The sequence below is a fragment of the Tasmannia lanceolata genome, unplaced genomic scaffold (assembly GCF_043159265.1).
Source record: "Tasmannia lanceolata isolate RefF3 unplaced genomic scaffold, GAP_Taslan_0.1 ptg000011l, whole genome shotgun sequence".
Classification (NCBI taxonomy): Eukaryota; Viridiplantae; Streptophyta; class Magnoliopsida; order Canellales; family Winteraceae; genus Tasmannia; species Tasmannia lanceolata.
In genome coordinates this window covers 10,802,260-10,817,745 of record NW_027518688.1, presented here as the reverse complement: position 1 = coordinate 10,817,745, position 15,486 = coordinate 10,802,260, and the positions used below count along the sequence as shown (strand labels likewise).

At 44.8% G+C, this 15,486-nt stretch overlaps 1 long non-coding RNA gene across 1 annotated transcript; it reads left to right on the top strand.

Annotated features, from left to right (window-relative positions):
- The first annotated feature begins 516 nt into the window (after positions 1-516).
- On the top strand, positions 517-13,343 carry LOC143886426 (uncharacterized). The gene is made up of 2 exons (XR_013253791.1): positions 517-1,248; positions 12,724-13,343. It is a non-coding gene; the product is annotated as an uncharacterized LOC143886426 (long non-coding RNA).
- Positions 13,344-15,486: the final 2,143 nt, after the last annotated feature.

Below are 15,486 nucleotides of genomic sequence, written 5' to 3'. Positions count from 1 at the left end.
CCCTTTGAACATCATACAACTATGATGTCTCATTTCCTTGGAATCCGTACAAATACGGTATTTCATTCTCTTCGAGTCCATACAACTATGGTCTCTTATCCCCTTTGAACATCATACAACTATGATGTCTCATTTCCTTGGAATCCGTACAAATACGGTATTTCATTCTCTTCAAGTCCATACAACAATGATCTCTTATACCCTTTGAACATCATACAACTATGATGTCTCATTTCCTTGGAATCCGTATAAATACGGTATTTTATCTTGCCCAAGCCCATTCAAAAATGATGCTGCATTTTCATTAAGAATCTTTCAAAAGTCATCCATTATTCTCTCTGAGACCATTTGAAAATGACGTCTCATTTCCTCTGAAGCTGTTCAAAAGCGATATTCCTTTCCCTCCGAAAATCCATTTGAAAATGGTATCCCATTTCTCTCGTTGCCAGCGGCACCGCAGCGGGTTTGTTTTATTGCATTCCAATTCTAGGATTTCATCTAAGGTCTTGCATTATATTAGGTTGCATTGTGTTTAGGGGGTTCCTTTGTCGATTAAAGTTACGCAAAATGGTTCTGTCATTTTAACTTTGGTATTCGATGACTACGTCGTCTCTACCAAAGAGGGGCATCTGTAGACACCCACATTTTGCTTTACTTTAACCAACAATAACCTAATATATGTTTTAGGTCATTAATATCTTGATCTGACTTTACGGATCATCAATCGGGACAAAATAAGATAGGGTCACTTCATAGCCCGAACCCTGATTCCATTCCGAGACCCGATTTCCGTAAATCGTTAGATCAATGGCAGATCTTGACCTGGGCCTAACCATCCAAAACCACCTAACCTCTCCTCTCATCCTAACCATCCAAACCTCACCTAACCTCACCTAACCTCTCCTCTCATCCTAACCATCCAAACCTCACCTAACCTCACCTAACCTCACCTAACCACCTAACCTCACCTAACCTTACCTAACCTCACCTAACCTCACCTAACCTCCTATCCCATTCTCCTATAAATACCCTCTCATCCCACCATCCAACAAAAAGAGGAAAAAGAACCCCTCTCTTAGAAAATTCATCCCTCTCCCTCATCTCTTCAAGGGTTCGGCCATCCTTGCCGGATCGGGTGATTTTATACGTTGGGTGATATATATCAAAAGCAGTCATTATCAAGCAAGGAATCATCTTCAAAGAATTAACATCAAAGAAAAATCAAACACAAAGTGGGTTTCCAAAGAGGTAGGCATTTATTTCAATTCTATGTAGGGTCTGTTTTCATACATATCTTTTACTTTAAAAGAAAAACCATGTTAGGAAGCATGTAGGGTCTGTTTTCCCCCTGGTTAGCCTCTGGTTAGACCCTGGTTGCACCCAGGTTCGCTGCTGGTTGCACCCAGGTTCGATGCTGGTTGCACCCTGGTTCCCTACTGATTCGCACCCTGGTTCCCTGCTGGTTCGCACTCTGGTTCCCTACTAATTCGCACCCTGGTTCGCACCCTGGCCAGCCCCTGGTTGTACTCTGGTTCGTACCCTGGTTCACACCCTGGTTCCCCCTGGTTAGCCTCTGGTTAGACCCTGGTTGCACCCAGGTTCGTTGCTGGTTGCACCCAGGTTCGATACTGGTTCGCACCCTGGTTCCCTGCTGGTTCGCACTCTGGTTAGACCCTGGTTGCACCCAGGTTCGCTGCTGGTTGCACCCAGGTTCCCTGCTGGTTGCACCCTGGTTCCCCTGCTGGTTCGCACCCTGGTTCCCTGCTGGTTCGCACCCTGGTGCACCCTGGTCCGCACCCTGGTTTGTACCCTGCTTCCTCCTGGTTAGACCATGGCTAGTCTCGGGTTTGCTCCTAACTTAGACCCAACTCACTAAACCCCATACCCATAAGCCTTAAACCCTATAACCGAGTCACATCAACCCAAGCCATACCTTTGTCCACTCACTGAGGCACACCATTTATCCATAAATCTGGTTACATTAAATCTAACCCAGCCAGGCCACCTGCAGCTTAAGTCAAATCGCCCCAATACAATCCAACCAAGTGGGATCCCAACCCAGCTCAACTGAGTCAACTCTAGCCAACCTCCCTAGTCGAGTTGACCCAACTCTCTAGTCGAGTATGCTCAACCTCTTTAACCGATTGGACTCTCCCCTTAGTTGACTCAATCCAATTCCTTAATCAACCCATCCCAATGCAACCGAGTCGCATTCGACCAAGTGGCGGCCTTCCATGTCACAACCGAGTCATTCCCCTATTCTACTAATGCCCGTTTACACCTAATAGAACTTCCTCCCTTTTACCTAACCAAGTCATATCCCAACACAATCTGAGTCGCATGTCTGAATCCATTTGGCCGAATCTCATAAGCCCGCCCATTTTGAATTCCCAAAATTCAAACCCTTGATGATTCCTATATGCTCAATTCTTTGATGCAAATTCCCAATTCCAAAATCCCATTGCTAAATCAATGTTTCTGAATCTCAAGTCCAATGCTCAAATACAAACCCGATTCCTGATCCAAATACCAATTCTGTTTTCCAAAATCCAAGTAACCTCCCCAGCGGAACTACGTGTGGCTTGATCCCCATCGCGGGGTACGTAGGCAATTTGGCACTCCCAAGTTCAGTCGCACCTTTCTCTATCTTTCTTATTCCCTCACACTATTTCATCATCTCTTCCATCCCTTTTTTTCACTAACCTCAAGAACTGAAATCGATTCACCTCGTGTCTCTCGGAACCGTTGGATTACGGTTTCCGTCGTAAGGACCCTTAGAGCCCAATTTAGGAACACCGGTGTCGTGTCGTGTCCTAAGTTTTAGGGAGTCTTAGGTTTTAGGGAGTCCTAGAGTTAGGAGTCCAGCCTCATCACGGACGTTTGCTATGTATAGCAACCGTGCCATAGGTCTAGTTACACTAGTCACCCAATCTTTCCCTAGGACAAGCCTAGTAAACTAGGATGTAGGCAAACCTGCATTAGTCTAAGGGACCATTTGCATTTAGATGAGAATCATATAGCATCTTAGATGAAATCTTAAGATAATAAAATCCTCAACTTGAATTAAATAACTTCTCCTAAAACTGTTGAAACAGTCAATCCCGTCTAGGTCGGTGTCCTAGTTGAGTTAGGCATAAGTAGCTTAGCTTAGGTGCACCGAACTACGTCGACTCTGATCCCAGTAAGGCTTGGGTACGTAGGCAGCTTGGATGTCTGATGGCATACCACCCGCGAGTCGGCACCACAAACAAATTGTGGTGTTTTGTATATTAATTTTCTTGTAAATGCTTAATCAAATCACTTAGGATTTTCCATGAAATTAGAATTCTATGAGAACTTTCACTTAGAATGAATCCAGACAAATTAATAAATCAAGATACACATCTAGGATTCACATTAAAATTAGATCATAGGATGCATGTCACTTAGTTCGCACATTAACATAGAGTTGAATGAGCCATTTAAAATAAATTTAAAAGAATTAGCTTTTGGAATCGAAGACCGATTATCGGGCAGGAATGGTGCATGTGGCGGATAACTCCCCATACCTTCCATTCTCGTAACCAGGTAGCGAGTCTAGATTTCTGGTTAATTACGGGTCCTAGATCCCACATCTAGGTGGCGACTCTGTCAGTCTCTTTCGTGTGGAATTCGGATTGCCTTAGTGATCCCAAGTTCACAGGAAAGATTAATTCAAATCAACATTAAAATGCACACGCCAATCGCGTGGGTACGAGAGACCAAGAGAGAGAGCGCGGCGGCTCGCGCCACACCCCTCTCGCGGGATCAGGGTACCACAATGGGCAGACTGAAGTAACGAACAGAATCCTACTTCAGGGGATCAAAAAGAGGCTGGACGAAAAGGCAGTCCGGTGGACAGACGGGCTTTATCACGTCCTATGTGCGTATCGTACCACCCCGCGCACCGCGACGGGGGAATCGCCATTCAACTTGTACTTTGGGACGGAGGCCGTAATACCCGTCGACGTGGGCGTCCCTGTCTCCCAGAGTCACCGACTTCAATGAACAGCTCAATAGAGATGGACTCCTCGCAAATCTCGACTTGCTGGAAGAAGTCCGGGAAGAGTCCCGAATCAGGGTCGCGGCCTACAAACAGAAAGTGTCCAATTATCATGATTTGAAGATACGCCCCAGAGAATTCCGAGTAAGGGATCTAGTCCTGAGGAAAGCTGCTATCTCTCAACCAAAGAAGGTCGAAAAACTCTCCCTGACCTGGGAGGGGCCATACCGAGTGAAAGAGATGATTCACCGGGGAGTTACAAGCTGGAAACGCTTGGGGAAGACCTACTACCCCATGCCTGGAATTCGAAGAACCTCCGAAAATACTATCAATAGATGGCCACTTGGCACAAAAGCGAATGTCGTTGTAAGAACGCTCGAATATGAATGATAAAGAGGATACTGTTTCTTTGTAAATCTCCGAGCAAACCATCTCAGAAACCCAGTTCACTAAAACTTGGGTACTCACTGCTTGGTTCGCCCTGGCTCATCCCCACAAAGACAGGGAGTGCACTCCTGGTCGGGAACGGGCCCGCGTAGAAAAAACCAAACCATCTCAGAAACCCAATTTACTAAAACTTGGGTACTCGATGCTTGGATTTCCCCAGCTCGCCCCCACAAAGACCGGGAGTGCACTTCTGGTCGGGAACGGGCCCACGCAGAAAAAACCAAACCATCTCAGAAACCCAGTTCACTATAACTTGGGTACTCGCTGCTTGGTTCGCCCCGGCTCGTCTCCACAAAGACCGGGAGCGCACTCCTAGTCGGGAACGGGCCCGCGCAGAAAAAACCAAATCATCTCAGAAACCCAGTTCACTAAAACTTGGGTACTCGCTGCTTGGTTCGCCCCAGCTCGACTCCACAAAAACCTGGAGCGCACTCCTGGTTGGGAACAGGCCCGCGCAGAAAAACCAAACCTTCTCAGAAATCCAGTTCACTAAAACATGGGTACTCGCTGCTTGGTCCGCCCCGGCTCGTCTCCACAAAGACCGGGAGCGCACTCCTGGTCAGGAACGGGACCGGTCGAAGGCACACAATGTCGAGTAATTGATACCAGTCACACACGCAGTGTTAGGTTAATTGACACTAGTGAGAAGCAGACGCAAGTGGAAACAATGCACAGCAAAATATGAACTATTCATTAAAGTAGGGCCTCCACGGGCCATTACAAAAGGTAGGGCCTCTAAGGGCCATTACAAAAGGAATACAGTGAACTGCCAAAAAGGAAAAATGGGTAGCTCAAGGCACCCCATGGACACCCTAATGCGAAGGACCCCCCACCGCTGCATCCTGCCAGTCCTCGCCCTGACCCGCCGGTGGGTCAGGAAGGACAAGGCCTGTGAGAACGACATTCGGGTTGGATCCCTTGACCTGCTCAAGGCAATCCATGAACCCCAGCTTGTACGATTCTGTGGACAAGCTAATTAGCTCGTCCTCCTTTTCGTGCACGGCGTCTACCACGGCCGCTACCTGCCTCTCCCGGGCTCTCCCTCTCTGCGATTTGAGGGTGTCGACGGCCTTTTGCAACTGAGCGGCATTCTCCGACTTGAGTCTTGTTATCTCATCTTCCCTCTCGTTAATGGACCTATTGAGCTTGGCCGCCTCCTGGATCAACTTGCCGTTCTCCTCCTCAGACTTGGTGATTGCGGTAGAGAACTTCCGACTCTTCTCGTGGAAGTCGTGATAATACACGCCGATTTGGTAGAGCGAGGAGAAAATGGCCTCATCGGTCTCATCCGGGGGCTCGTTAAGAACCTGGAGCTGATCCTGGTTCAGTTGGCCTTTGGTAATTATCTCCCTAGCAACACGGCTGTCACCCAGTCCGGTGTCGCTCTTCTGAACGGCCCAGTTGGGCCAGAAAACGTTGTCCTCAGACCTCGCGCGCGGGGGGGGGGGGGGGGGGGGACGGACTCCGGTAGATTCATCCCCCGGATTGGGTGTTCCCGCTCCCCGCCCGTATGAGCCGACGAACCTCACTGTTGGCTTGCCCTTGGGGGGCAGTGCGTCCTTAGATGGTGCAGGACTTGAGATCTCAGGGGCTTTCCTCTTTTGGCCCTGCTGGCCTTGGCCCCTCACAAAGGCTCCTTGCCTCACCTTCTCCAGCTGCGACTGCGACTGCATTTCTGAAATTCAAACAGCACGAACAAAAACCGGTCAAGGAAAAAGGGAGAAAAAAGAGGACTCAAAAGCAAGGCTAGCCACATACGTGCCGGGCCCGACCAGAACCTCTTCCCTAGAGAAGTCCGCACAGTGAATGTGGCCCTCCCGGCGTAACTCCTCACAGACTAGGGTGAATGTTGTCACATCCTCTCCCTCCAACAGCGGCTTGCGACTCAGCGCAAGTGTATCTAGGGTGTCCCACTTCAAAGGAACTGGTTCTTCCATAGATGTATGGATGAGGGAATGGCGGTAATCATTTTCACCTCAAGGCGCTGGCTAATGTAAATCCAGCCTCCGTCCTTATGCCTCTTCAGGTGCGCACACATCCGAAACAGCGGTACGGACAAGCTCCTTTGGAGCCGGCCCTGGACGAGGTATATGAAACCAATAAGCATCCTCCACGAGTTCGGCGCAACTTGGGCCGGGGACAGGCCGTAGTATTGAAGGACTGTGACGAAGAAGGGGTGTAAAGGGAACTTGAGTCCAGCTCTTAGCGACTCGTCGTACATACAGACGTCGGTACTGTCGTTGCAAGCCCTATCTCCCTCTATCGCAGCCCTCAGCCTGAACCTTTGGGGAATGCAATATCTATCTCTAATGTCCCCTAGTCTGGACTCATCAAGGATACTCTCCTCGTAAAGGGCCTGGGTGTTATATTTGGGATTGGTGTCCATCCGAGCCCTAGCAGTGACCTCGACGGCCCGGCCCGGAAGGAATGTGGTGGACGCCTCTGCGGCGTCACTACCCGCACTCACCTCTGCCCGGAAGTAACTATCCGTTGGGGGCGGGGTGTTATTCAGATCCAAAATTACCTCGTCCCCACTATCTACGACCTCTACACTAACATCAGGACTCGCCATATAAGGGCCGGGAGTCCTGGTCGGATTAGTTTGGGTCCTCTCCGACGAACTAGACTCTGAACTACTAGAAGATGTAGACTCCCCTGAAGAGGACCTAGAACTGGACTCAGAACTCGAAGCACTACTGGACATAGGTGACACTGAAAGAGAAATCAAATATGTACGACCTGAAAAGAAGATTACCGGCCTGAGGAGGATAGCTCTTAAGCTTGCGGACGACCACAACCACAGGCTAGCAGAGCCGAACATGCAGAGAAGGCAGAGTGAAAAGTGAAAGAGAAAGTGAAAAAATAAAAAGTGAAAACCTCTTTTCATAGCCTTGAGACTGAAGGCGGTTTGCATTCATGAACCGGATGATGCCACGTGTCCCTCATTAATGAAGGGCACACCCGTCGAAGCAACGACGCTGTAGACACCCCATTTTGATCGTGCCCTGCACCTCCATGTTTTGTACTTAACCTCGTCAAATCAGTGAGTTGGGATCATAAATTGAACCCTGAGGTAGCTTAGGGTCCCACCGAGGTCCCCGTAAAGTTTCGGCAAAATCTGCCGAGAAATGGCCAATAGGACGAGCCGGGAAAGAGGTGTGGTATGAATGTATAAGGGGGGTGAGTTATCTGCAGAGGGGGCTGTCCATGAAATAGTGGGGGTGAGAATTTATCATTTTTCCTTTAAATACTAAACGAACTAGGGTTTGAAAAGGGGAGCGAATTCCTGCAGCCGCAAGGGAGAGAGAGGAAGGAGCAGGAGGACTGGCCACCAAGCTACCTTCACCGATCCGACCATCATCACCACCTCCGGTCGCTCCTTCTCCGGCCAGCCACCTCTAACCACCATCTGCAACCCTCATTCCCATTTCCCTATAAACCCTCTTCTCCGGCTCCATCTCCCACCAAACCTCCGGCCATTTCCGATCCAAAACCCTCTTCACCACCATGGGCCGACCCCCTCCATTAACAGCCACCTCCATCCATCACCATCAGTTTTCATCTCCACCTCCACCTCAAAACCCCTACCCATTAAACCCCTGAATCACCTCCATTTACCCCATCCACCATCTCATCTTCTTCTCCCCTCATCCGCTGGCCATCTCCATTGTCGCTCGACCCCCACCTTATCTCCGGCCTCTATAACCCGCCACCACCACGGAATCCAACCAAACCCCAGTCAGATCCACCACTTCAACCCTCATCATTACTCCCAAACCCACCTCCCATTTCTCTGCAACTCCGATCATCCCACCGGAATCCGGCAAACCCCATTCCACAGTCACCTCTCACCTTCATTCCCACTTCCACTACCTCCATCATATCTAGTGATTGCTTACAGAAGTTTGAGTGTTTCTTTGTTTGTAAGTGGTTTAATCTGGAAATTTAGAGGTTTGGATCATAGATATGATCCGAATGATTTGACCCCATTATTATTAGTTGGAGAAATGTTTCTTTTGGCTATTCCCTAATCACATGGCTGCTTGTTTGTTTTATGTGAATGAGTTGAGAGTTGTAATGGTTTCTAATGCCAATAAATAGTAGAGCACAAGGCAAGTTCAATGTGATTATCAAAGCATAGCAGTGTAGATTTCATAAACCTAGAAGGGGATCTTTTGATTATTTCTGTTGATGAGTAAAACTGATATTACTATGTTTTGTATTCACTCAACTTGTAAGAGCTTTCATTTATAAAATTAAGCATGGAGATACATGCTGCACTTTTGAAATCTTGTGATGAACTTGATGTTTTTGAGGCTAATGCTTTGGTTGTTATGTACTCGAGATCGGGACGAATGAAGAATGCATTTAAAGTGCTTGAGGAGATTGATAATAGAAATTATGTCTCAGGGAATTCGATGCTTTCTGGTTATGTGTAAAATGGGCTTGCAAATGAAGCCCTTGATTTGTTCTGTGATATGTTAGAGGCTGGTATTGAACCTAATACAGTAACCTTAGTGAGCGTCTTTTCAGCTATTGCCTCTTTATCTGCCATGAGAAAAGGAAAACAAGTTCATGGATTCGTAATTAGGAGGGGTTTGGTCATGGATGGCTCTCGTCGTAGTTCACTTGTGGATATGTATGCAAGGTGTGGAAATGTGGATAACTCATGTAAAGTATTTGATACAATTAAATGTAGTGATTTGATGCCGGACCATGTTGCCTTCCTTGCATTACTCTCTGCTTGCAGTCATTTAGGGTTGGGCGATGAAGGCGTTAGCCCAAGCCCATCATTAGAGGGACTTACCTGGTTGTTGTAGTACCCTCTTCTCTCTTCTTCTCTTTTTAGGTACCTTTAAATCTTAGATGGCCCTTTCTCTTGAAAGGGCGATGAAGGCGCTAGCCCAAGCCCATCCTTAGGGGACTTGCTCAGTCCAAGTAGCATACCCCTCCTTTGTATAGTAGACTTCCCCAGTCTTTTAGACGCCTTTTAGATATTAGAACCCTTCTCATTGCAAGGGCGATGATAGGGATACTTTGTATATCGGAGACTTGCCCAGTCTCATCAGAACCTTTGTTTACGTCATTTGTGTCTCAGAGACAAGCCTTGTCTCATATAGAGAGTTTCCCCTTTAGGAGGCTTACCTAGCCTCATGTTAGAGTGGCCTCTTCTTTTAGAGCGAGTCTTTGACTTGGTAGTGTTATTAGAGAGTCTCTGACTCATTTGTAATCCCTCCCTAGTGTTATTAGTTAGAAGTTTTTCCATTAGAGACTAACTCAGTCATATAGAGCCCTCCCTGCTTGGAACCTTAGATTGTTTTCTCTGTTCTTGGGACACTAACTTTCTTGTTGTGGATTGTCTCTTCGAGGCACTAGTTGCTTGTTCGGGGTTTCCCCTTTAGCTTTAGGGCTTTGCCGTAGTTTGTGGTTATACGTGCGCGTTCCCTTTAAGAGTGAAAATATTTTAAAATCCAAAGACACTTTTAATATTAAAATACAAAAACAATTGAAATTTAAAATTCAAAAACATGTTAAAACTTTAAAAACATCAAAAACATTGCAATATCTTAAAATTCAAAAACAGTTGAAAAATATCAAAAACCTTAAGTCATTTTGAAATGCTTTAAAGCTTTAGGAGCGTAGTAGGAGAGTTCGTTTCGAACTACGTTGGCTTGATCCTCTTCCACGAGGTACGTAGTGCAGCTTGGGATACATATCCCAAGTCCAGCCAAACTTTATAAGTAAATCATTTAACCCTTTTAAAAATACCAAAAATCTTCCAAAACATTGTTTTCGAAAAATCTTCCTCTAGAGTTAGGACTTTGTCTTAGATAGAGAGTTTTAGAGTTAGGGTTTTGTCTTCGATTTGTTGTCTGTTTGTTGTGTGCTTGTTTTAGATTTAGGGGTTTGTCCTAGAGTTATAAGAGCTCCTCCCTCCGTCCGGTCATTCGGCGATCCACATCGCCGAGTGATGACTAGAGTAGGATACGTTAGTCCACCCTTTGTTTTTCTTAGGAAACACAGCCTAGTTACACATAGGTTGTAGGAACCACCTGCATTAGCTTACGGCTAATCTGCATTTAGTTAGGGCATATAGGGGGTCCTAAAATCCAGAATTCACTAGAATTTAAATAATCGTACAGGAAACTTTAATAACTGGTCCGGTCTTTTAGATCGAGTCTAGGATAGAGGTCTAGATGTCTTAGGCATCATAGCTTAGAATAGGCGCGAAGAACTACGTTGCTCTGATTCTTGCGGAGGCGGGGATACGTAGGCTTGTTTGGATGAACATCAGACCATCCGAGGACTCGGGCTTAATAATTAGAGTCTTAGGATTTGTTGTTTTGTTATGTTGTGTATTTTCCTATGTTTTCTTACTTTTACGCGCAGACCTTATACCTTTAACTGTAGCATGCATGTGTTTGCCCACCAGAACTTAGACACCCATTAGGCATGTCACACATAACCTAGCGATGCTTAGGTGACACACTTCTTTCATTTATGTTGTGTATGCTTATTATTTCATCCCGAGTCATGCATGATTAGTTAGACGTCGACTCGGGGATATTTGTTCACATTTCACATGATTTTCGCCCAAAACTCTTCGAGGTTAATAATAAATGGCATAAGAGACCAAGTGCTTGCACTCGGACGAATTTGGGGTGCTCTTCGGACCTTCTCCATTCGTAATCAGGCACGGACCTTTTGTATCTTTGGTTATCCGTTGCAGACAGAGAATTTGTTTTGGTTCCATGGCGTATCCATGGATGGCGACTCTTAGTTATTTTTAGGTACATCTCGGTTTCGAGCCTTAGCTCTTGATCAGGATGTACCGTTTTGTATCGCCACTCATGCTACGCTGTGAGAGTGGCACCTATTTTGAGAGTTCCTTTGTTGAGCTCTCCTTCATATGTGGAGATCTTTGAGGATTGCAGGGGGACCTCGCGTCCCTTGAAGCACTCGTCCATCTCAGGATCGGGGTCCACAGGCTGGCGACTCTGTCGGGGATTTCTTGAAACATTGCCTAACTCTTTAAAAATTGCATTTTTACTAACTTTGGAGAAATTTGAGCTAAAATCATTTTAAATTGGAATTCTATCGTTAGAATCCAGGGGCACCATATTGGTGCATAAATAAAATGAGGGATTCACACACTGCACATCATATGTTATCATATTGTTTATTCTTTATTTCTTTCATTGTTTTTCATTATTATTAGCTCTACGAAAATAGATACAGTGCGTACCAGACTGGGAGGTCTTTACTCTGACGGTACTATTGTATCTATTTTCAAGCTATGCGTCAGTGCTGCCGCCGTAAACACTAGGTGTACTTGTGTTTACAGCAGCCGATGAGCAATGAAGCATACTATGTATAACACTAGGTGTACTTGTGTTATACATATTAAGCATGTTTCATACGCATAGTACCTGATAGATTGAGTCCGGAGCCCTACTTTGTTTTATATATTATGTATATATTTACTGACTTAGTGAAACCCAACTAGGAAGTACCCGTGTTTATATAAGTATATTGCATTCATATAGGGTCGAACATGTGTTGCTCACACATGTGGAGCCTAGAGTTAGGAGCTTTGTCCCATTTGTAGACTAGGGTAGCTCATTTTATATGGTTACAACACGGTCCTAGCACACTCATCAGTCTGTCTTGAGTCGAGACTTCCTTGACTCCGCTAGATTAGAATTAGGGCTGGTGCCCCTGGTTAGGATATATGTGTATGTATATATACCTATATATACTGATTATGTATAATAGCGCTCTCCTCTTAGTTAGAGTTCCTTATTCATTTCAATTGGTTATATCCATTCTGTGTTCAGATCTAGATCTAGTCAGTGGCTTTTGCTTGCCATTTCCTTGGCCGAGTTTTGTCCTTTGATTTGTTGATTATAGGATTTGACCCGTTGTCATATATGTTCTCACCTTTGGTCGGTCCTTCATTTGGTCACCTTTCTCTGGTAACCATATTCCGAGCTTATCTTACCACCGTTATTCATATACCTTTGGTTGAGTTGTGGGAATCCTTTCTAGGGTTGTCATGCTGCCGGATTTTGTCCAGAATATTTTGAGCATGACCGCTATCCTTTAGAGTTAGTTAAACCATGAGTTTACCTTACCTTGACTTTCTTGTCTAGTCGTTATGCTGCCGAATTTTTAGCAGAATATTTTGAGCATGACCGCTATCCTTTAGAGTTAGTTAAACCATGAGTTTACCTTACTTCGACCTTCTTGTATAGCCGTTATGCTGCCGGATTTTACGTGGAACATTTTGAGCATGACTGCTATTCTCCAAAGTCAGGGATAAACCTCCCAAAGATCCCGTCACTTATGTCACTCCAGAGCCACGGAATAAGTTGAAGGGAAAAGAAAAAATGTCAGAGTTTGAATATCTTGAGAATGTTGAGGCAGAGAAGGTGCTGTCACCAGCAGGTTTTCAAAGACAATTTGGGCCAAGTCAACAGGACTTCAGAGGACCACCCTTTCCAAGGTTTCTGAACCAGGGTCGAACTTCTTAGCTAGCATTATCATGGAGGAAGGCGTGCTACTTGTGAATTTCAGTGCCAATTCCTTGCCTATGTTCAACTGTTATGTTTCAAGAGTCATATGTCAAGTATCTTGTTTCAAGATTTGTTTTTTGTCAAGTTTATACCAACTCCTAGGTTGAAAGTTGGTGAGTCGTGTAGTGTCAATGTCAAAAAAAAGAGAAAAAAAGAGTGTTGTGTCTGTTAGTCTTCTCATCGAGTCAGTATTCGGTCCTGTGTTAAATCTGATGTAAAGCCCCTAGAGGCGTGTCTGTGAGTCATCAATGTACTTAGAAGTTTTCAATTCAATAAAAGTTTGATTTCATTGTTATCAATGTTCTTTTGATTCACTCTTTAGATCTAATGTTTAAACAACTAAAGACCCCATTTTCGGATGAGAATGCCGATAAAATTCCCCTCGAGATCTGAAAAAGGTCAAACGAGAGGAAGAGAGCCAAGCATAACCACTTGAAGAAGAAATCGAAGCCATTGATAGTGGTATCAAAATTCGAAACTCGGGAAAGATGGAGTGGCAAAACTTTATCTCCCGAGGAGCGCAAAGAATTGGTAAACATGTTTAAAGGGGTTTGAGGTAGTCCTGCTTTATCTTGTAAGGATAAACCAGGGGAAGGCCCTGTCGTTGAGCAAAGCAAAACTTCATCGGCTTTGACATCCAGTTGAAGAGTAAAATTTTAAAGAGATAAGCATCAGACATCCTGTGGAGCTGATGAGATATTGAGAGAAGACTTTCAGGCAAGGAAGTTGTATCATAAATTTAAGCCCTAAAAAAAAAGAGATTTGGGCTATGTATTTTCATTATGATTTCGAGATGGAATATTCCATGACTGAGGACATTCTCAATGTCCAAAAGAAAGAGACCATTTAAAAGAAATGAAGGAGTGAAAAAAAGAGACAAGGAGTTGTGGAACCTTGAGCATAAATTTAAGATCTTCGAGATGGGAGTGGAGCACAGTGGTTGAAGTTTTGCCTGACATGCCGTCAGACTCCTCGGAAAAAATTCTAAGTCTTTGAACCTTAAGCAAAAGAGCTTGTACATCAAATACATCAGGAGGCCATCCTTGGACGTTTGAGCCTTAATAGCCAAAATCCTAACGTTTTAAAATCCTTTTGAGAACCCTTTAGGCCAGCAATTTAAAGCCAAATGTTTCTTTCAACCACATTATAAACCCGGGGCATTTATGCACCCGAACTACATCGGACCTGATCCCTAACTCTTCAGGGGTACGTAGGCAACCTGATCAATTCAGGTTCGGTCAAACCTTGGGATAAAATCCCTTTCAAAATTTTGAAGTTAAATGCTAAACCATTCTTTAAATAAACCCCACAGCGAACTACGCGGATCTGATCCTCTATTTTTGGGGTACGTAGGTAGTCTGGCTAGACCACATACGGTCCAAATCCTTAGAACCTTAGGTATTTAACCCTTTTGAACTCAAGCCCACCTAAAAAGTCCTTCTGGTGAAACGAGCAAAGGTTCGAGACGAATGAAAAGAAAAAACAGAAAGAAAAAATAAGGGTAGCGGTTTGCTGGATTGACAACTTGAAGAAGCAATCTAGTTAGAGGCAAAGACTTCCCACGAAAAATTGAGTTGAATAGAAGCAGAAGGAGTTCCTCAGTTGTGAAGATTCCAAAGTTTGAGTGCAACTAGGGGAAAAGCAAAAGCTGGAAGAAGTGGTCTTTTAGACCGAAAACTTGGAAGGCAAAAGTTGTGCTTTCTTTCGAAGAGAGAAATCAAGGAGACGGAGAAGCAACCACTACACAGGGCAGGATCCCGGAATCCGAGTAGTGTCGATAAGACTTACTTTGATATCCTTTTAAACTAGGGGGATTAAAACCGAGCAACCCAAAGGGGTAATAACCATGACGGATTTTCGATGGAGGAAATTAGAGCCTCTTGACATTGTTTTCGAGAGTACTCTAAGAGTGGCTAGCCTTACCATAATAAAATAACACATTTTATCTAAGGGTGAATCAAAAGTGAGTCAAGTCTCTTGAGTAATTTGAGTCTTCTTTGATTGAATCTTTAGAAGTCTTTTTCTTATTTTTATCATTTTTTCTCTCAATGTCCGAAGTGTTTGGCACTGGAAGAGCGAGAGTACGTCATAAAAGATATCAAACATGTTGATAATTGAGATAGACTTTCTCAGCAGATATAGACTAGAGAAGTTTGAACACTCTCTTTTGGTTCAAGCTCTCCCGTCAAGTTGTTTTCTTTTAGATTAAGATTTTCAAAAAATCTTATCCCCAGCAAAAAGAGCTTTTTGATTGATTAATGTGCTTGTTTAATTCTTACTGTCGAGTAGTTGGTTAGTGTTGCCTTGGTAAAGCTTCAATCTCTAAGAAAAAAAAGAGTGACTCTTTGAGCGTAGCATTTGGGGACTCTCGGAGTGTTACGGACTCTTGAAGTGTCCGCAGTGTGTCCTTACCTAACAAGTCAGGAGTCAGGCATATCTGCG